Source organism: Cupressus sempervirens, chromosome 2 (assembly GCF_028749045.1).
Source record: "Cupressus sempervirens isolate cs-2001-9-10 chromosome 2, ASM2874904v1, whole genome shotgun sequence".
In the NCBI taxonomy this organism is placed as follows: domain Eukaryota; kingdom Viridiplantae; phylum Streptophyta; class Pinopsida; order Cupressales; family Cupressaceae; genus Cupressus; species Cupressus sempervirens.
Window position 1 is genome coordinate 60,126,295 of NC_143119.1, and position 22,218 is coordinate 60,148,512.

At 35.8% G+C, this 22,218-nt stretch overlaps 1 protein-coding gene across 1 annotated transcript in view; it reads left to right on the top strand.

The window, feature by feature from the left end:
• LOC149571056 (glycosyltransferase BC10-like) overlaps nt 1–22,218 on the top strand; it is a 72,990-nt gene that overhangs the window by 7,759 nt on the left and 43,013 nt on the right. The window lies entirely within an intron of this gene.

Below are 22,218 nucleotides of genomic sequence, written 5' to 3' on the forward strand. Positions count from 1 at the left end.
ATGATTACATTAAAAAATACCTTGGATACCAATGCGTCCATATCCGGCCCGGAGGCGGGTGCGCATCCAGCTGGCCAGGAATGGCTTTTAGCCAGCTTCCGACCGCTCCAAATGCATCCACAGGCATAAACGCACATACATGCTTTTTTTTTTCCCGTTTAAAACACCAAAAATGCACATGGGGAAAAAGGTTTTTTAAGCAATTTTTTCCTTGGAAACCCTAAAATGGTGATTATTTTTGAAGATCATATTTGGTAGAACAAGAGATAGCTTCCACAAACAAGTTTTAAGCAACTAAAGTAAGCATTTAATTTCATTCTTGAGTTCTTCAATGATTTTTATGAGATTTAGATGATTTGTTTCAAGTTTGTGAAGAGTTTTTTCAAGTTATTAACTTTTTTTTTTGGAAAAAAGAAGTAAAGCAAGAAGTTTATCTGTCTATTTTAGTAGTTTTCTATCATTTTTTTACACTTATATGCTTGATGTTCATAGTTTTTATAATTTAAATTTATTTAATTTCTTATTATAGGCATATCAAGAAATCATATTGTATTGTGGAAAAATGGCCGCCACTTGTAGTCAAAGTTCAGTAGGCCAAGCAGTTGATAGTTCCGAAATTGATGTAGCATGTCCTTTGTGGAGACATATTGCAAGAATATCACGAGTTTCCATAGGTGGCTCCTATATTTGGAAGTGTAATTATTGTCAAAACAACAAAGGCAAATCACCCATTAGCTCTTATTCTTGGGCCACACTTAATTTTATGGGCCTGGTTGGTAAAGGATTTACAATGTGCAAAGGCACAGATGGGAAGGGGTTGTCTAATGCACAAAAATAACTTCATTTGTAAAAGAACAAGATCTTGTTGATAAATTGGTAAAAAGGTCCAAACAAAGTTTTTAACAACATCCATCCTCAAAGAAAACAATGCAATTACCCAAGGAGTCAATTGTATCCTCCAAACACCCATTCTTGCAAGTACCTATACCCGAAGTGGAAGAGGAAGAAGTAGGAAATATTACCCACAAAAGAGGTCCATTCGACACTACATTTAATATTGAGGCAAGAGAGTTTTGCTGATCAAGCCATTGCACGATGTCTGTATGCGAATTGGAAGGAAATGGTGGCAGCCATAAATAAAGCACCGACTCATTACACAAGTCCCAGATATGAAAAGGTGTGTACTATTTTATTGACAAAAGAGAGGGTTTGTGTAGAGAGAGCTATTCAACTAGTTATAAATTCACGGAAAACTTCAGGTGTTTCTATTGTTGGATGGATGGAAGATATGAGAAATTGATCATTGATTAATGTGATTGCAGTGTCACCCAAAGAGGCAATGTTCTTGAAGGTAGTTGATTGTGAAGGGGAAGTCAAATATTTACATTTCATCTCCAAAATTGTCATTGAGGCAATAGAGATGGTGGGTAGTGAGAAAGTAATTTAAGTGATTATAGATAATGCAAAAAATTGCAGGGGCGTAGGTGCTTTGACTAAGGGCTAGTATGACCATATGCTAGTATGATCATTTTTTTGGACAGCATGCATTGTAGACTCCATAAACTCGGGCATGCAACAAATTGGCACCCAAATAGATTGGGTGAAACAAATTTACCAAGAGGGAGAGGAGATGCAAATGTTTGTGATGAACCACCACACGTCACAATCCATATTCAGATCATTCTCCAATTTGAAGTTGCTAGTTGCTAGAGGTAAATTCAAATTTTAAATTTTAAAATAGTAAATACTAAATTTATCTTATCTTATTTAATTAAATTATTTGAATATATTTTATGTCATGTCCAATATTTATTGATATATTGTTAGCATTAACTTACTTATGTGGTTGAGACCACGTTTGCATCTCATACTATCGTTGTGAGACGACTTGTTAAGGTCCAAAAGGCATTAAGCCAAATGGTTATTTCAAGCCAATGGGGTATATGGAAGGCTTCGAATTCAGAGAGGTCACCAAAGGTGAAGGCATTGATCTTGGGTGACAATTGGTGGGCTCATGTGTAATTTGTATTAGATTTCACAAATCGTATCATGACTGTGCTTTGTTGATTCAGATCAATCTTGTTTGAGGGATGTAGATGATGGCATGGGACAATGGCTGAGAAGGTTAAAATTTCAATACAAGCACATGAGGATGACCCCTCAAAATGCGAAACCTTGTGCAATCAACTTGAATCAATCTTTCATCGATTTTGGGAAAAGATGACTACACCATTGCACCTCCTTGCATATGCCTTATCTCCAAGGTACTACAACAAGGAAGTACTTTGTATGTTTGATAGGGTAGCACTATATGTGGATGAAGAAGTTGGTAGTGGTTGCTTCAAAGCTTTTGCAAGACTCTTCCTAGATGATGACACTTACAAAAAAAGTTAGGACCGAATTTGGATTATTTGCTTCAAGAACAAGACTTAGTCCTCTTGCAATAAAGTACCAATGTGACATGGGAGCTATCACATTGTGGTACCTCTACAGTCAATTGTCAAGCATTTGTTGGAGTTGATGAAATCCAACTCCGAAGACGCCCAAGATCACCTGCATGTGAAAACCTGTCAAAGGGAAGCCAAGGAGAGAAGAGCGTGGAGCAAGGGAAAAATCCTAAACGGACATGAGAGAGAATATTGCAACACAAGAAAAAATGTATTTACAATATGCTAAATGTCTTGTTGTTGTGATGTACAATGAGGGAGAGGTTGCTTATAAAGGCCTCATGGAATCTTCCAGAACGAGCTAGAAGACGTTAGGAGATAAGTGTGACAACTAAGCATACATCCATATAAGGTGGAAAGTCCTCGAACAAGGTGAGAGGATAAGTATGACTTAGGAGAGAACAAACTCCCGTATTGTCAACAACTTATAACTAACTCCTAGACTACAACTAATAAAATAAATACATTTACCTAAGTAAGCTTAAGTAAATAGAATAAATAATTAATAAATTAATTATTTACTCTAACACCCCCCCTTAAGTGCAACTTAGGGAAATGCCTTAAGCTCACAAAACTAAGATGAATGCAGAATGGGTCCCAACAACGAGGCCATGTTAAGTACCCATGAACAAATGCAAAAGATGCAACCTCTGAAAACGGAGAAAGAGAGAAAACCACGTGGGAAAAACCCTCCCCCAAAAAGAGGTAAGAACCTAGTGAAGAACTGAAGAAGCCTCCAACTAGGGAAATGTCCTCTAAAACAGGAACAAGAAGTGATCATGAAGAAGCATCACTGAAGCATGTAGAAGCCGCAAATCTGCCAAACTGTTGATCTAAAGAACCACCAAGGAAGAAGATGGCATGAACCAAGCGTGTCTATATGGTAGATGATCCATCTCATCGAAATGCATAGGTAGCCAGCCACTGCAATCGCCTTGTACATAGGATCAACCACTGAATACATAGTTCACATTATCGAACCATCGAACCATGGATGCATTAGAACAATAGAATAACCCCCCTTTAATGCAGATGGGGTGAGATGACAGGCAACTGAAAAGGTGGGCCAAAATCTTCTGCAGACGAACCAAGAACGATGAGAGAGGAAAAAGTACAAACACCTATAAAGACACGGTCACATTGACGCTACATGGGGCTAATGTCTTGGAAGGGACACTCACTTGACAAAGGGAGAATGCCTAAAACAGCAAACAACTATTCCCCCCATGGTGCTTTATAAAAATAATGCGAGTACAACTGACTCAAAAACAACGTTCATGACCCCGAAATGCAAGAGTGGCACTTTATCTCAGTGTGATACAAAAAAGTGCTTCAAAGTAATAGCTACAATGATCAAAACTGAAAACAAGGTGCAACAAAACATAGTACAGCCTAAAACAAAAGAAACCATGCCAGGAAAACGATCCTCGGGCCTAAAACACTCAAGATATCCAACATAGAGCAAAAACGCTAAAAACATGATAGAAAGAGCATGGGCCAAAAACTAAGGAAAAGGACCACATTTCTGGAAAGATGACAGAACCAGCTTTCCAAAAATATAAAGTTTTCAAAAAATTGACATGGGACGCAAAAGATATGAATGCCAAAGTCAAAAACACAACTTCGGACTTCAACAAAAAAAAGGGCAACAAAAAAGCATCAAAACCTAAAAATCCCTGCACCAATGTCTCTGTCGCAGAACCAGCTTTCCGGCGCTTCTTTCGGATTGGAAAAATACCTCCGTATGCTCGAGTTATGGCCAAAAAACCAACAGTAGGTCAAAAATTGACACTGGAGATGTGCAAGCAAGGTGTGCTGATGCAGTGCTGACATCAGCGTTTCACTGTCCTAAATTTGACGGCCTGTGGCCTGTCAACGCAAAAAGGGCCACGTGGCAAGTATAGATGATGTGGCAGGGGCCACGTGGCAAAGTGCCACGTGGCAGACCTGCCACGTGTCAGCCTGCAAATCTGCTGATTGTATTGCAAAAATCCACTCGGTCGCTGACTTTGCATGAACTGTTTGTTAGTGAAATAGGATCTATAACTTGTAATAGCACTTGTAGAATTTTTATCTGTTTTTCAAGTTACTAGATGAATGAATATATATGTGAAATAAAGAGGCATGTCTCTTGAAGAGACATGTCTCTTTAACATATTAACTTATATTAGTTATATTTATAACATAAGTAATATACCCTTAATATATTATAATTGTTATAAATATATATATATATATATATTACACTCTTAATATAAGTTAATTATTTCATATATAATAGTTGTCATATATTATATATCTCATATATATAATATAATTTATCCGACATAATTATATCATTAACACTCCCTCTTAATGAAGAAGGATAAAACACATAGATATTATACCATAGGTAATATTTCAAAAATAATACATATAGGAAATCTTTGATCAAAAGATTTCTAGAGTATGATATCATGTAAGTATTGGCCTATCAAAATATCAACATATGATATTCACCAATTACTATTTGATATCATATTTGGTAACATGAGCATTGGCCTATCAGAATATCAATCAAATGATATTCACCAAATACTCCGAGTAATGGCCTATCAGAACATCAACTAAATGATATCCACCAAGTACTCAATGTGGTAATGGCCTATAAAAATATTAGGGCATGATATACACCAAGTACCGAAAATATATCTATACAAACAACGTGTAGATAATCAAATTAATGATATCAACCACCTAGTTGTTGATCTACAAGATAAAGCCCTTATATGAAACACTTTCACAAAAAAGAATCATGCTACAAGTTATTGTAAGGATGTCACTTTACAACAACTTCTTCTAATACAAGTGATAATCATTTAGAAGTCGTCACTTCTTCATGATGTACGCAGGGGACAGGCTCATACATGTATGACATCAAAAGTTCCGATGAAGTCTCCATGAATACTGTCATGTGGTGTTGTCACAACATTCACCATAAAACATGGTAGAGAATAAGGTTTCTCCCTCTTAGTTTGATATCAACTTTTCTGACCTCTTAGCACAAGGTTCTTTCCGATAAAGTGTCAGACTTCCTCTGAATCTGTTATCATCCTTCTAACCTCTTTTGGAAGCAAGTCATGTCATGCTTCCCTAGTTCAATGGGTATCCTGATAGCATAAAGCCTTCCAACCTATACACATGAGACTTTATCCCATGAATCATGGTCCTTTAGCTATTATAGTTTCTAACTAGTGTTGAATCCATTGATAAGGTCTACTCCTTTTGAACCAATATCATCAAAAGTTTGATTTAAGCATTTTTATTTTTTGCTCCCTCTCTTTCTCCAAGGTTGCCTCTAATGAACTGTTAGACTCCCTCGCATAATTTCAATCATCAAGGATATTTGCTTTGAGAAACTCACATTATCCAACCTAATCATCAGATGATTTTCAAATCCTAAATCATAGTTTCTTTGAAGGTACTATCATAAGATTGAGTCTGCACAATATTTGGTAGCATGTCTAATGTACCAATCTTCTTTTTCTGCAAGAACATCCTCAAAGACAAAGGAAAAGATCAATGCAAATAACTCTTTATAGTAATTATAGAAATATAAAATAAGAGAGAGACTACAATAAGTAGATACATGCAATACTCGAGGATAATAAATACTTATCTGCAATAATAATATAGGTTTCTCCAATGAAGGTCCATATGCATCAAATCAAAAAAGGCCTCCATGTAAGAATTTGTCAAACAATTTGAGTACTTCTTTTCTGCTCCCATATAAGGATGGTTCAAATGGGAATAGAACATTGGTTATTATTTCCTCTTACAATGTTAGATTCCCACTCTTTATATCATCGAGTAATTTTGCATCACATCACATATGGAAAACTTCTTTGTGCCCCTTTTTTTTTTTTTTCATTATATAGGAGCAACTAGAACAAGCTTTCAACCCTTGCAGAGAATCACATCATAATCAAATTCAGAGTCCCTAAGGCCTCCCATAGAACTCAATAACTCATGTACTACACAGTCAGTTTCTACAGTATTCATCTTCCATTTATCCAAGACTTGGTTATTCGCCTCAGACATGTTTTCACTTTCCTATTGTTTTAACCGCTCAACTCTGTGCATATGCTGCTCACGTGATCCCAAACATGGATGATAATTTGCTTTATGAGGTATGATTCACATATGATTAAAATGATAGGCCCAAGACCACCTTGGACTTACTGTCATAAGTTTTAGCTTGTCAGACAAACTTAACTGCACCTCCAAATGTTCTGATCTATATGAGGAATATCTAAGTCATCATGACCAAGAGTTCCCCAAGGTTGCACTTCCATAATTTGTTCATAGATTTGCTGCTTTGTGCATAGATAGGTGAATTAACAATAGTATTTGAAACATCCTGCAGAATAATATACTTTCATTTTATCATTGCAATTTCAACAGAAACAGATGGGTTGAGAAGAACTATAAATTTACAAAGAGAAGCCACAAGGTCATCTAGCACATCCCCTAGATGGTGACATCCTCTCTATGGACAAAGAACTCTGATATGACAACAATGAGTGGACCTGTTATTATAGAAAACATATCATGATCACAAAAGGCCCTTAAACACAAACAACGTGAGGAGGTTTCTTCTCCTATTTCTACATGAGATCAATCCAGTTGCTGATAGCCATCTTATGAAGTCCTATACTTTGTTCATAGGATGTTTAAATTTTGACTCCCAATGTTACACATAACAACACTTTAGGTGATACATTCCCAGTCACACAGCAATGCCTGAATAGTCTTTCCACAACAATCCTTTCAACCCAAGTTGAAAATTTCTATAGGCTCCTCAATCATGATAACAGATGGAAATTTCATCCTCCTTTGTGGGAAGGGGTGAGGGAAGTCATCTCGAGCCACTACTAAATACCCAAGATATGTGGAGACAACACTGTATGTAAGGTTAGCATAGATTGAGAAACATCTTGCAAGAGTCCACCTGGTAGTCACGACATCAACAAGGAGTAAACACTGGTCCAGCGAACATCTAACGAATTTTGCAAGATCTCAGAGCATCTGCATCGGACTGATGCCGCTCATATCTGACATCTAGCAAATTGCAATCCATATTGCAGCCTCAAGCGTGCAAATGAAGTGGCCCCCTCTCATCACTAACAGGTATGTTATCATCTTACAAGCTTGTGGTTATCTCTTTGCACTTAGATTCCTAAGGCGAGATTCATACACACACCGCAGGAGTTGGTCTCATAAACATAGGTTCTAGTTTACATCCATCTCTAAAAATATGATTCAATGATTCAATTTATCCTCACAAACTTCTCTATAATTACCATTTCAAGTATGGGTGGCTCCAAAATAATTTGTGACCTTACAAACCTTCTATGTTATCCCAAATCTGTGGTATGAATTTCCTGATCTTCCAATTTGGGGTATCCCGACAATGTATGCCATTTAATGTATTATGAGAAACTCCATCTGCCTGTAATTTCATTTTGCAGTTTCATTTCCTCTGCTAGTCTCCCATGGTCACCCAATTATATATCAAAGTTCGTTGGCTGTGAAAATAATATCTTCAATAATGAATTCAGAGAGCTTAGTTCCACAAGGTGTTATGTCTGCTCGTGTGCTGCGATGAATTCTAAAATAACTCTCAATACTTGTGGCTTTGACAGTGCAGAAAAATGTTGCTCACACCCTCGATAGCAAGGGATTTGTTATTTAGACGTCACTGTGACTCACACCAAACATGTGCAGGCTGTCCATCTTCCAGCGTCACGGTAGATTCAATTTGATCACAGAAGGTCACGTGATTTGTTTTGTGTAATCTGAATTCTCAAATTTAATTTGGATCTTCCTTAACTTGCTCTGATACCATTTTAGTGAAATAGGATCTATAACTTGTAATAGCACTTGTAGAATTTTTATGTGTTTTTCAAGTTACTAGATGAATGAATATATATGTGAAATAAAGAGGCATGTCTCTTGAAGAGACATGTCTCTTTAACATATTAACTTACATTAGTTATATTTATAACACAAGTAATATACCCTTAATATATTATAATGGTTATAAAACAATATATATATATATATATATCACTCTTAATATAAGTTAATTATTTCATATATAATAGTTGTCATATATTATATGTCTCATATATATAATATAATTTATCCGACAGAATTATAACATTAACACTGTTGACTGTACATCGACGGCGTAGGAGCGGAGGACGAGAGGCGATTGGGAGGCGCAGTCGGTCGAGGTGGAGCGCAAGCTGCGATTCTGTGGGACTGCGATGGCGTGGTGGCTTTGCAGTGCCGCGTCGGCGAAGGAGGCTGGGAAGCAGTGCGGGGGCAGCGTAGTGGGGCGCAGGCGGCCCTGCGGTGGCCGTTGGGTGGAGCTGCGGTGGCGCGCTCTGCGCTGTGTTTTTTTTTTTTTGATGCCGAATCTCCATATAGCCGTACTGCAAGACCTGGAACTAATTTTTTTTGGCCTCCCAGAGCCCTGTCTCCAAAATCGACGAATTTTATATGGATCTTAGCTGAAAAGTGCCTTCTGAATCCAATGAAAGTGTCCGTTTGGGCTCAATGTGCTCTGAAAATTCGCTGCCCCCCTGATTTGAAGAAAAAATGCACAAACAAACTAGGGTTTGTGACTCCAAATCACGGCTTCAAAAATCCTTCAACGAAGCAGCAGCAGGAAGGCTCTGATACCATGTTGGAGTTGATGAAATCCAACCTCGAAGACGCCCAGGATCACCTACATGCGAAAACTTGTCAAAGGAAAGCCAAGGAGAGAAGAGCGTGGAGCAAGGGAAAAACCCTAAACGGACATAGGAGAGAGAATATTGCAACACAAGAAAAAACGTATTTACAATATGCTAAATGTCTTGTTGTTGTGATGTACAATGAGGGAGAGGTTGCTTATAAAGGCCTCATGGAATCTCCTAGAACAAGCTAATTAATAAATGCATTTACCTAAGTAAGCTTAAGTAAATAGAATAAATAATTAATAAATAATTAATTATTTACTCTAACAGCATCTACAACCTTTTGCAATCAAAATCCTCTCCCAAGTAAATTTTATTTGTTTTCAACTTTTTTTTACATGTATTCTTCAATTCTTTAAATTGGTTTTCATTTTTATGTTTGAGCTTAATAATTAATTTTGTAATTGTGAACATTGTCTAGGTTGCAAGTTTATCTACTGCTGAAAAGAGTTGGAGTACAAAGTTTATCAGTTATCCAATAATTAAAACACTTATCTTCTTTAAACAAATTTAACCATTCAACCAAAGTAAATAGCAACCATACAAAGATGCACACCGACAATTACACCAGATATGTTGATTAGGGAAACCCTTGATCAGAGGGAAAATCCCAGTGGGAATGATGCCCACAAGATGATGTACTAATATAAATATTCCTTGTTAGAGGATGGACCCTGTTAGGAGTCTGTTACAACATTTAGTACAATGAGTCCCTTTTAGGTGATTCCAACTCTGTTAGGAGTTGTGATACAATGTATGTAAGAAGAGCCCACTGCCGAAACATGTAATTTCAACTACAAGAAGAACTCACTGCTCAAACAAGTAATTTACTGGTATTTTCTTCTTTCCTTTGTCTTTTCCTTGGTCTAGTCAACTAGACCAATCACTGTGAGACCTTGTAGACAAGGTCACGAACCTTAGATCCAAATATCACACCTCGGATCACTAAGAAAACCTCGGCAATGAAGTTTCCTTCACTTTCGCATTGCTCTGCTCAACTTCACATCCCGTATTCTTTGTTGCTTTCCTAACATTCACAATTCGCATTCATCCATATCATGATGAAGGAAAATGTCCTTCCTTTATACTGAGTCCATAAAACAATTCCCTAAGTCGGCTGTTAGTCCTTCTCACTTAATTATTATAGGACCTCACTAAGAACACATTACACTTAGTTATAACCTTAATCTTTCATTTTGCAACTTGAATAACTTTCCGTACACGCAATATTATGACGAGTGAGCTTAGCCACGTCATCCTCAACATGTCTTCTTCATGTCCTCAACCTCGATCCTCAAGATATCAACTCTGCTAGGAGATATAACAAGTTCACCAAAACATGCCTCTATAAACTCTATTTCAGAACATACATCACCAAAACTTACATAACTTCTTCTAGACTTGTCCTTTCTGCTTTCGACGTTAATTGCATATATTAGATATTCAGAAGTATCTCCCATAACCTTGGGTGGTTATCATGCTTAACTAGCCGTCCGTACCCAACTTAATCTTTCCGTTGTTGTTCTGTTAGATACCACAGGAGACATCAAACATCTGTTAGATACCACAGGAGACATCAAACATGCTATGTTGACATCAATGACAAACTCAGTCATGAATGTAACATATCATTATCAAACCAATCTTCCAATCTTGCCAATCTTCCAACAAGCCAAGCTTTGAGATGTAGAACCTAAGTGTGCAAACTTGGATGCAATGATTCAAAATCTTATCACAATCATGGATAATGATGCTTATAACATCATGACACATGGTGTATCTAGCACAAGTGGAACAATTTTTGGTTCGAATGATCTTGAACTTGCAACAGTTGGAGGAGATGGAGATGATGAGTTTTTGCAAATCCATATGATTTGGACTCAGATTAATAAACATTGATTGATGAATTATACTTTGAATTTGTAGTTGTGTTGATTTGTACTGGAATCATGAACATAGATGTGTATGATATTCATATCATCAATATGGTTTATAGTTTATAATCTTATTAAGTATTTGAATATGTATTAGTGAAGTTACAAGCTATCAAATGTTTTGTACGAATCTTTCATTTCCTTCCTCATACATAGTATACAGACACACACGCATTCAATGTTGCAGCTTGTTTTAGCTTGCACTTTGTGCATCAATAAACAAGAAAGATGGTGTATATGATGAACTTTATGTTGTAGAGTAGCCATAAGTTTAACAACTAGGAATACAACACGTGGAGACAGTGCACGTTTACAATATTTGAGTATAGGTGCCTTGATCAGGTTGTTCAGGTACTATGTCTTGGTCTAGAACAATGGGAAAATACTAGGACAAGTATGGAGAGTGCAAGTATAAATCGGTGATCCTCATCAAATTATCAACCATCAATGACCAGCTATGATAAGTGTCGTTTGGCAAGATAGCTACAAAGATCTAGACCCATTTGAAGGATCTCCATGAAACCTCAGAGAAAAGCTTGCCATTCTTGCTGAAGAACATGCTATTTCGATAATGGTGGATGAGAAGATGTCTTTGTAGGGGCATCTCACAAAGATAAAATAAATTCACGATCAACTAGAGGCTGTTGGTTGCATGATGGAAGAAGAGGATATGGTAGGTATTACGCTGAAACCTTGGCACGATTGCACAAGCACTTCATTAAGATGACCAACATTACTTCCATGAGAGTCGATCTCAAGTTTTTTGACTTCTGCAATAGGATAGATGGAAATAGTAGTTTGGGACTAGCACTAGCATATCCTCTATTGAACATGCATTCTTCCCAATTCTTGGATAAATGCAAGGGTAAAGGCAAGTCCTGTAGTAGAAAGAACAAGAAAAACTTTAGGAGAACTCCAAGAGGAATATGAAAAACTGTAGATACCGTTTGGTTGCTTGATAGTTAAAATTAGAAGGGTCTTAGGAGAAGGCCCATGTTGTAAAGCATACTAAAAAGGAGCTTGCCTTTAATGTATTTATGGCCAAAAGACCAACAAATTATGTCAAATTGTCTGTATAAATTTTGGAGCTAATGAACATTTCACTCTTCAATGTGATTAGTTTGTAGAGTACACAAGTACAAAGATCCAATGATCCTTGGAGGAGGGGAGTGTGCCATTTTTGGCAAGGGTAATGTTGACATTACATTTGGCAGGAGACATTCAATATTTCTCAATTTATACTATATACTATATGACAAGCATGGAATATTTCTCCTGCAGAGGCTGTCAAGAAGACCCTAGATGAAGCATGATTTATGCTTGGATTCCAAATGCAAAGAGGAGAAAATTGGATTCCAAAAGTTAGAAGTTGATGCTCGTGGATACAACGACTATCATAAATCCATAGTTCAATGATTGCCAATCTACACCCTTCATCTCGACCATGCTAGTCTTCTTGGGTGATTCACTAAGTGGATGTATGAACATTTGTAATCACAACCAATATTTTTACCGCATTGGCCTTGGCCTTTACAAAAGAAGTCTTGGATGTTTAAACATTTATATGCATAGAAAATGTACCATTTTGGCATTTGACATAATAAAAGATAGCTGAATGTTAAAGCATTTATTAACACATGCAATACATATGCCTTTCTGGCACTGACATAATAAAAGATAGATGGATATTAGAACATTTTACACACAACCATGCATCAACCATTTGGGTGATGACATCATATAATGGTAATGGAATTTAAAACAATACTATTTTGATTTGCAATCTGCTTTTGCTTATCTCGAGAGATATGTATTCAAATATCCCTATATAAGTTATACTCCAGTATTCATGATCTTGGAGAGGGAGATTCTTTAATGAGAAAATGTCGCAATTCTAAATCACTCTTACTAAGTGTGCATAGAGAGAGAAAATCGGTTCATATCATGATCGATGCTAATTAAGATTTCATGATTGGATTTAGACATGCCTCAATATAACTTCTGAAATTTGAACATAAGCTAACAATGATGATATCATGACCAAAAATGTTGGTCAATTCTTGCACGGCCTGGACAAATTGATACTCAGCTGTCTAAACACCAAAAGCTATGGAAGCAAGGATGCATAATCAGCTATTGCCGCTCAGTTTAGGCATTGCAATATTGATTTAAGCTGAATTCTATTGCCTGTAGAAGGTTTGAATAACTTGCAGGGATGATTGCCAAGCAAGAGTGAAAATATAGAAATAACTCTGTACGAGGTTGTGGTTTTAGTCAGAGGCAAGATTGTTATATTAGAATGAGCTTTCGTATCATATCTTAGCCTTCTTGGCTGCATGCTCAGTTACGAGCAAGATTTGCAAAGGTGGTAAGGAGTAACAAGGCACATACGATCATTGGTTCAATGTGGCAATAAAATAAATATTAATGTGGCCACCCAAACAAAATAATACAAGGCTGATGGAAACATTATAGAAATATGGCCGCTCATGATGAAAGATAAACTATTGCCAAGGTATAATATTAACCCATGCTATTTACCTTAGTAGAATGTCATACACCACCTACTTATACTTGTGTATGTATGTGCACACGTATACATATATATGTGTGATATTTTAACAATATATTTAATGTATACATCTTTATTAAGTGGACGTATACATATGTCTAATTCATGCATACATATATGTGTGTGATGCATACATATATATGTGTGTGTATATATATATATATATATATATATATATATATATATATATATATATATATGTATGTATGTATGTATGTATGTATCTATGTATCTATATATAGTTACATACATATATATACACACATATATATACATACATACATACACATACATACACATACATATATATACATATACATACATACATATGTATGTATATATATACATATACATGCAAGCATACATAGATAATATGATATTGTTGTACGAAGGCATGGCAATATCACATGAATTCCAATGATTAACCATCTTACCATTTCACAAGATCATAGCTAACTTTAATAGTCAACTGACTTCACATGAAAACCCAATGTCTATATAAGCAGCGTGAAATTTGGCAAAAATTGGGATGCAACAATTGATATCACATATCATTGCCCTCGTCCCATATTGAGGAGAGCAAGTCACAAGGAATGGAACAACATTGACAAAGAAGAGTTGTCAATAGCATAATCTGTCTCATCTCTATTCTACACATTGCATAATACAACCACTATTTGCAACATCACTAGTGGTCATTCTTTGTTTCCATTAGCCCTTGATGTAGCTACCCTAAACTAGATGGAAAATATAAGTAGATCAAGCTGAAATTTGTGGATAAGAGTAAGTGCCCTCAATGATGAAGCATCAAGCATGAGACTTTGATCACCAAAATAAGCGCATAATTTATTGATTTGAGTTCTTTTGCTCAAGTGACAATCTGGCACAAACTACAACACCTTTTCTAGTGACATAAAGGAGAAGTGCCTTAACTCATGTGATGCTAGCTTAAGTCACAAGCTGACAACAATGACATTTCGATAGCCTAGTGCCTTGTGTTGATGAACTAGGTTCTGATTGAAAATTTGTTTAAAGGTGGCTTCTTATCAAAAGAAGCTTTGGAAAAATGCCAAACATCAAAGCATGCCCAATTGAAGCAACAAAACCTCTTGAAATCAATCCTTTTGAGATCCATTGCCTGTGGTTGGAGTCTCCCAACCACAAATAGATGTGCGCTTTGAAAATGAACCAGCTATAGATCTTTGCAGTGGCTTGGGAGATCCTTTTTTTTATTGTTGTCAACCTTTCACACTATGATCTAGGTATAATTTTATGTTTGGTAACAGTGCCTGGTGTTCTTTTTTGCTATAGTGAATCTACAAGGCCCGTCATTTTTCTTCTCTGTACTTAAGGTTTTACTTGCACTGCTCTGCATATTATTGTGTTAGACTCATACATGGACCTTGGAGGCTCTGTGGTGACTGGTTTTGTAAACTTTTTTGATTAATCAATTTCTTTTCCCTCTTTAACATCATGGTGTGTACATAGCCTTTTAGTGGTCAACATGGCAATTGCATCACTCTATTCACAACCACTTAAATATGGATAATAGAGACGGTTTAGGCAACTAAGTTTTCAAGTGGTATCTAATTATAGTCTAAACAAGTAAAATTTCTTGTTAGGTTTATATGTCGTAACATGTAAAACAGTTATTAACCCACTGCATGTTTATCTTATTGAATTTAGCATATACAAAGCTGGAACATCAAATTTGCCTCAAATATGACGTCTCAAATGCACATTTGCTTCTTGCTTGTGATATTTTTCTATTTCAGTCTCTTGAACTTTTAGGACTTTGACAGTCATGAACAAATCCAGTGTGCCATCATCTCCAATAAAATTTACCTTCACAAGAAAAGTCTATTGTAACATACCAATTTTCCTAACCATTGCAAAAAAAATATTTAACTATCAACTAATCCCATTTATATAACAATGACTACCATTAACTAATTGAAAGAAATAACTGCTACTTAAACTATTTGCAATTTAAAAACTACGAATGTAAGGAAATAATAAATGATTACATTGCTGTCAATCTAACATGTTCATCTATAATTAAAGAAGCAACTATAAGATAACATTTAATATATTCCTGCATATGATTCTAAACTATCTATTTATGCGTCTATGTTTTCAAAGGTTAACGAACATACAGAAATGATGGAGAGTTCCCTTTGTTTTGTTGTCCAAGCCTCAGCATTGGTGAGAGGAGAAGCATTGACATAGGCTTAACCTCCCAACCACGGACCATACTTATCCCCTCACGTTTTAACTTAATACAATGACCCTCCCTACCTCAGAATCGAGCTTGGGATGTTCTTAAGTACAACCCTCTTAGCCATTTGGTGGTTTGAGTGTCCCATTAGTTATTACTAAATAACTGAAGCATCTGGATCATAGTTGGAAAACTCGGCAAGGCAAAAACTCGCCAAGCCCCCCAAAAGTTTAATTAGGAAAAACTTGGTGATTTAAAAAAAAACTCGGAAAAACTTGGGAACCTAAAAAAACCGCTGAAATTTAATTAAAAATACATTTATTTTTGCAAAATTTAATGAGAAGATGCATCTAATAAGTTAATTAAAGAGAGCACAAAAGAAACAAGCAGAGTTTAGATATATCTAAATGCATAGTGCGTACAAAATTGCATTCTCATGCGAAATGCTCATGGCAGGAAGCAAAATAGTAAATAGTTTCAATCTTTCAAACCAGAAGTAAATACTAAAAGTCTAAATACATCAATACAATCGCATCTTACTCTTTTCTCTAAAATCCACTCAAATCTGCCTTGAATCACTTGCAATCAGCTAAGAATGCCTCCAAACCTTCTTCTCTCCACACCTCAAGGCTCTAGAGAACACAAATGCAACAAACAATGAGAAAAAAATGAGTTTTTGCCCTTTTAAGCCGTCACAGGCCGTGGGCCACTCAAACCACGAGTTTTTATAAAAAACTCACCGAATTTTTTTGTTTCGGCCAATTTTTTGAAACTGTGAGTTAAATGGTGAAAAAGTTGCCGAGCTTAAAAACTTGGCAATTTTTCCATCTATGATCAGGACAAACAAAAAAAAGATCTCATGATCAACACATCTGCCTATTTCTACCTTGGCCAAGGATTTCAAATTGGGTTCGTAAACCTGATCTCCACCTCTTGACTTGACAACTGGTTTCATCATTAGGACATGCATGAGCTATTATATGTATTTTATTTCTTAGTTATTTGATTTCAATTTTGATTTTGTTTGCAGGTTAGATTTTACACCTCTTCACCAATCATTGGCCTTTCTGCCAGGTGAATTTCCTTGGTGTCATTATAATCCAATCCCATGCAAGGTAGCATGTTTAAGCTTTGCAACATTTTGATACCTTCCAAATTATTTTGGTTCAAAGTAAAACTGAATCATTGGTGTGAACTCAAGGTATTATTGTTATTTGACAAAATCATGAATACTCCATATATATATATATATATATCAACAAATGGTATAGTGGATTATCTCTAATATTATAGTCTTAACCGACTGAGGAGATTAAATCATTTTAGATTGAGAAAGAAGAATTAAGGTAAATGGAATATGCATGAGAATAGATATCGATTTACTACTCATTCAAATTCCCAGTCTTCCATATGAGGATATAAGACAAGAAACATGACTTTGGATAGTTCGACTAAATTATTAATTCGGCTCTGTAGCATTTACAACATCAAAGACAATTTTTGACTTCTACAAATCTCTAAAAGTTATCAGATTGAATGATAAGGAAATATGATTGAAAAATAAAAACAAGGATGGAAAAGCTGATCTCTAACATTGGTTCCTCTCTCTGCCAACTAAAAATCTTGATTCCTGCCGAGTATAGCTTTGATGCGATACTATTACTATGGTTTTAAATGAAAAATTAGAGGAACAATTTCGGATTTGTAGGGATAGAATGGTTTAACATGAGGGTAGGATTCTTAGAATTAAAACGTAGCAGATTCTTGGGAGAATAGAGGAAATCGCAGAATGGAAAAGGTTGTTCCAAATGATCTCAAGGATGGACTTTTAATGTTCAGCCATGACCTTTAGGCTACCATCGGTTATAAAGAAGCATTTCTTTTGATTTCTTCATAAATTTGAATTTTTGAAAAGAAGAAACAAAGAGGGGAAAATAATTAAAAGTTGAAGGGTTCAATCTTTATTTTATTATTATTGTAAGCCCTTATGTACGTTTATACATGTGTATCGATGAGATGACATCAATAGATTATATAATTATAATTTATTGGTGTCACTTCATCTTTATATATATATATATATATATATTTAAGAGTTTATGATAATGATTAAATAAGAGATTGTCAAAAATAAATTTTCCAATGTATGATTTATATTTAATTTAAATTATTTAAAGTTTTTATTTTATTGTTTTCCTAATAGCTCAAGCGGTCCTATAATGCAATTTGTGGTCAAGTCTTTGTATCCTTTCCAAGGTAGTCTTAGGTCATACTTGTCGATCTTGATGATTGAATCCATCGACCATTCCTCTTCCGATGATCCCTTTTAACAATGCTTCCTCTCTCCTTAGTCTTCTTCCTGCAATCACCCAAGCAATACATTCTTGCCAAGACATTAATTCAAAAATATATTTGTCGTTAATTCTAATCAAAATAATTGTCAATCATCTAATGACAATTATAGATTGCTTGATTATTTTCCTCAATGTCTATATTAACTAACTCATTTCACATGAATATGAAAGAAATAATCCGTTATCGGTTGGTACAACATATTTAATTAACTAACTCGTTTCTCATGATCAGGAGAAAGAAATAATCTGTTAACAATTGATACAACGTATATAATTAACTAACTTGTTTCACATAACTAGGAAAAAGAAATAATTTGTTAGTAGTTGATACAACATATATAATTACCTAACTTGTTTCACATGACTAGGAAAAAGAAATAATCTGTTAGCAGTCGATACAACGTATATAATTAACTAACTTGTTTCACATGAACATGAATAATTCGTTAAACGAACAATTATGATCAAATAAAAAATTAGGGCAAAATTTGGGATGTAACATCTATGTTGTTTTCATTTTCTTGATCAAAAGTGCATCCTTCAATACATCAAATAAGAGGTGCACCTCTTTTTTGTGACTCTTTACAAGATTGTATATATTGTGAATGTTCTCTATTGTTTTCACGTGCAGTGGAGATGGGTGACTCCATGTTTGTAGGCACTTATGTGTGCCCATAGGAGCTTTACAAATAGAAGGTCCAAAATGTATGAGGCTAGGCACAATGCATCTTTTGTGTCGTGATGTGAAGTACAAAATGATATTGCATTTTTCTGCCTATTTTACATTCACTAGGGAAGGAGTTTTGCAGCCATATTATCAAATCCATAAATATATGTACATTAATTTTATTTCATATTCTCATATGAATTGGTTTGTGACTCATTGAAGTTGGAAAAAGTTAGTCAACTAATCGAACCATAGACCTTGTGGTACAATCAAAGTTAGTTATAGAACCAAAGGCTGCAGAACGATGCATCTGCACCCTCTGTACCATATGGGCGAGATAGGGGATGTCCTGTAGACCTACCTTGTTCTTGGGGAAATCGGGGATACTTAATGAGAATTCTAGGTGATGAGTGTTTGCAGTGAGCCAGTGCCCCTCACAAGGTTCGCGACATGGCTTAACCGCCTCTTGTGGTTCTATAAGACTATTGGTTGTATCGGGCATTAACAAGTCGATCTTTTGGTGCAATGGCAACCCTGCTCTTTCTAACAATTGGTATCAGGACTTGGTCATAGATTGGAATCTTGTAGGCCACGACGAGTGACGCTAGGAGGGGGATTGTTGGCAGTGGGCCAGCGTCCCTCGTAGGGTTCACGACATGGCTTAACCACCTGCTGTGGTTTTATAAGACTATTGGTTGTATCAAGCATTGACAGGTCAATCTTTTGGTGCAATGGCTACCCTGTCCTTTCTAACAATGGGGCTTGGTGTCCTCAGAATGTTTGGCCATCCTTGGCATTGCGAGGGACATCATTCTTTGATTATACGAAGAAGAGCTGGTTGCCCCTTTAATTTAAAATAAAACACATTTTCTAAGGGAAAAGAAGCAGCGTGGGCTGGACCGCAAGCCCGTCCCACTCCCCTCATGAAGCCTCAAACACACTAGTATGTGATCCACTCATGTTTGCATTGCATTCACAATTACCACAATTATCTTTGTGATTGCAGTTGTGAGTTTGAAGAGAAAGGACAGTTGTACATTTTATGAAACCAAGAAAAAATTAAATTTTTTACTGCTGCTATACTTGAACCAATGAAGCATTATAAGAATGTCTAAATTTGAATGTTGAGGTCATGCTTATTTTCAAAAATCACCCAAAACTTGAAGAAATTGGGAGCACTCATGTGTCAGAAAGGAGGCTGAGAACTTACCCATGTCACTCGCATATGCCACATTTTCTCAATATATTCTTAATTTGTTAGCTAACTTGTTAAAATTTGAATTCCATCTGCAATATGCTACCCTCCCTTCTCCCTTATCCTCTTTACCTGAATAGCTAAACATACACAAACATATCAGATACAAATAATTGTATAATATGTACACATATAATACTTATATGCATAATACAACTATATATATATATATGTATAATTACATATATTTGTGTTTATACATATGTGTTTCTGTCCCAAGAATTTCCCCTGAGATAGCTATTCCTGAATTCTTGCTGTCATTGCTGTGAAAGCACTATGAAACATAGCTAGAAAAGAAATTATACATGTCTACTTCTGCTTGATGATGGATTTGGCAAAAAACAAGGTTTGTTTCATGGGGATGCATCCTTGGGAATGTCTTTAACATCATATAGAGAATTGGAGGGGATATCCCTCTTTCCATGACTGGGCAGCATGTTCTATTTGGTCACATCAGAGGTAACTTTTTGAGGTGGGCATGCCAAAAACTTTGTAAAAGCTAAAGGGGTTTATTACCATTGCAAATTCACTATATCGTATTTTTGTATTTGCTTTTTAAAACTTCAGCTGCTTTTAGTTTCTCTAACTTATTTTTACCATAGTTCCCAAACTTGGATTCAGCTTGGACTTGGCAAGGCCGACTTGACTCGTGACTCGGCAAAATGAAAAAAACCTTGAAATTTAGAGATTTTTAATGATTTAAAACTTGTTTCATGGAACCTTTATTACATTAAAACTTAAAAGACACTATAATATCATCAAATAGAAGCTAATTTGTCATCACATACATAAACAAGGAACATAAATGATATATCCATCATATATGCAAAATGGAAATTGTAGCTAAAATATAAAACCTTTAGACAATCCTTGTTCTAGCTTTAGTTTTGACCTTAGAAAGCTAGGATAGGTTATGTGAGGTTAGAGTGCTGAAGGCGTGCCAAATTTTGGAATTTGGCCTAGTCTAGAAATTTTTGGAAAACCCCAAAATCTAGATTTTGCATCTTAACTCCTACGAAGCTAAAACCTATCTCAACCATCCTGACAGTATTTATACAATGTATAAATCCACCCGCCACTTGAGCCAAGTGTTGAATTATAGAGTAAACTTGAAAGCATATGCTTGGACCCGACCGAGTTATGCATTCTTGGACTTGGCGAGTTGTTCAAGTTATGTCAACTCGGTGAGTTGGGCGAGTCATGCCCCAAAACTCGGTGAGCCAAGCAGTCGAGTTGTCAAAACTTGGTAGAGTTGACGCTTCTCGCCAACTCGTTGGACTTGCCCAACTCGTAGGGAGTTTGGGAACACTAATTTTTATAGACATCTCCCTTCTGAAACCCTTATCCCTAAAATTCACTAAAGATTTTACAATCTTGGAAACTATGTTTGTACCTCCCTGTGTGCTTCAAATGAAAACTTGGAGAAGCGCTTCAAAAAATGCTTAACAATGCTAATTTGTACCCTTAATTTTTAATTACAGTTCTCATGTTTTTATCAGCTTTTTGAAATATAGTGCTTCTAGATAATGTCAGGGGTGATGAATCGGGGTTATTACAAGGTTTTTGGAACATGTACGAGGTTTTGTAATAGGTTGAAGCTTGGCTTATTCACTGATAGTGTAAGAATTTGCCTTAGGGAAAAATTCATCTAGGAACTAAGAACTCAAACACAAGCACAATTGTAGACCAGAAAGAGAGTATGATTAGAATGACGATTTATTCATTCAATATGCATTATTAAAGTACACTAGGAGTGCCTGTATATAAAGGCCTCTAAGATACATATAGAATGCCTTGGAATTAGCTACATGATAAGTCATACAACCAGACACATGTCCACTAGATATGGATTATCCTCCATTATGCACGGAAGTAAGTGCGATGATGAGAGGATAAGCCTACAAGGGTGTAACACGCAAATCATTGTTGTAGACAACATGTGCAAAAAAGGGAGTGCGAATAACTATGTTGTCTACATGACAACTT